Raw genomic sequence first — 1,910 nt, forward strand, 5'->3', positions numbered from 1 at the left:
CATAATTGTGTCCCTTAGCGTGGAGTTCTGAAAAACGACTCAGAAGAAGGGTCTTAGGAGTTACCTGAGCCTGTCCCATGATGATCAGGAGAGATGGACAGAGGAGACAGCAAAGAACGAAAGAGACAATTCCAGCAGACAAACAAATTCGCACAGGACTCTCTAACATACACAAGTACTGGCCGGTCAACCAGACCACTGTCACAGGCTCAATTCCATTCACACTAGACTCTGGATCCTTACCCAAAGACCGCCCAAACGGCATCCACTGAGGACGCCGGTGCGGCTCCTGACCATAGGGGATGTCTCCCACGACTTCCAATAGTGAAGCCTCCAGGGCTCTAACCCCTTCCTTCCATTCAATGAGAATTCTCAACCAAATTCAGATGTGGACTCTAAGTCCCTCCAAACAGAGATGGCCAATCCTCCTTCCACGGTCTTTCCCAATTAAACCTCGGTATCCGAGGCCATTTGTTCCTCTCAGGGAGGGGCTCAGATCTCGGTGGAACCTCCAGATGTTGGGGTCCAGAGTTGACCACCCCTCAGAGGAACAAAAAGATACGATAATGTAAACCACAAAGTGAGGTTTATTTCCAGCCAGCTGGGGTCCGGGTATCCGCCCGACGCAGTGGGTTTCAACATGGACCCCTAATACAAAATTCAGGCTGCTTTTATATTTTTTTAGACATTAGTCACGGTTACACAGCAATTTTTATGGTCCCTGGGGTCACATATTTCTGATATCTCCCACATCCTGGTGGTGGGGCCAGATTACTTGAAGATTATTTATCAGGAATTTGGTAAACACCAGGTGTCTCAACTCATTGACTCACATACCGTTTTAGCAAGATTAACCAGAAACAGTCCCTGTTCCCAGAAACCGTCCCACCTCCCTTTGTTCCAGTAAGTGGTGGCTTGGGTCATGTTAGCCATGGCGGGTTTCAGGCTGAGCGGGCTGCAAGCCTCAAAGGTACCCTAACATTTGTACCCTAACATTACCAATGTACAAGAGGTTATTTAGCATGATTTAATTTGCTGAAAATAACTATCAGTGAGAACTGAGTTTATAATCCAATAAAGTGTTTACAATTCCAAACTATGACCTCAATATTTGAATAAATATGAGTACAGCCACCCATTAGAACCACCTGCAGAGGTTAAAAATGCAGTGATTCCATTTGTAATAATTTTGAATTAACTGGTACAAAAGTAAACATCTTGCAAATAATAATTATAAAGTCTAAACTGATTGGAATTCCTGAAAGATGAAAAGAATAAACAGGAAGCAGAAGGAAGAGTAGGGAAGCATAATATTTAGTTCAATTTCTCATGAAAACTATCCTTAATTTTCAAATCACAGCCAAAGAAGACAAAATTCAGTTTAGAGTCAGATACTGAAGTTAAGCTCTCTCAAAATGACATAAAATTGAGCAGTGAGACACTGGCAAGAAGCAAACCGTTCCCCAGCCTGTTTTTACTCATTTGTAGATGCTTCTATATGGTGACACAGAAGGAGAGAGAATAGATTACTGGAGGCTAGAAAAAGTAAGGGGAAGGAGAGGTAGAGGGAGATTGGATTACAGGTATGTATCAAATGGATTTTGTTTGGAAAATTGTTTCTAGTGTTTTGAAGCACAGTAGGGTAAGTATAGTCTTCAATACTTTATTATATACTTCAAAATAACTAAAGGACAGGACTTTAATGATTCATGTTGTTAGGTCCCTGGCATTCTTGGGTCAGACAGAGAGTCCCGAGGCTAACACTGAAAACAGACCCCACTGATTTATGACCACTTGTAAAACTTCCCTGTTTTCCTGCTTGCAAAACCACAGGAACTTCCTGTTTCACAACTACCTATGCATGTCAACCCATTCCATCTGGTGATCACAGATAAATGGAGGCCAGTGGC

Source organism: Castor canadensis, chromosome 13, assembly GCF_047511655.1.
Source record: "Castor canadensis chromosome 13, mCasCan1.hap1v2, whole genome shotgun sequence".
In the NCBI taxonomy this organism is placed as follows: domain Eukaryota; kingdom Metazoa; phylum Chordata; class Mammalia; order Rodentia; family Castoridae; genus Castor; species Castor canadensis.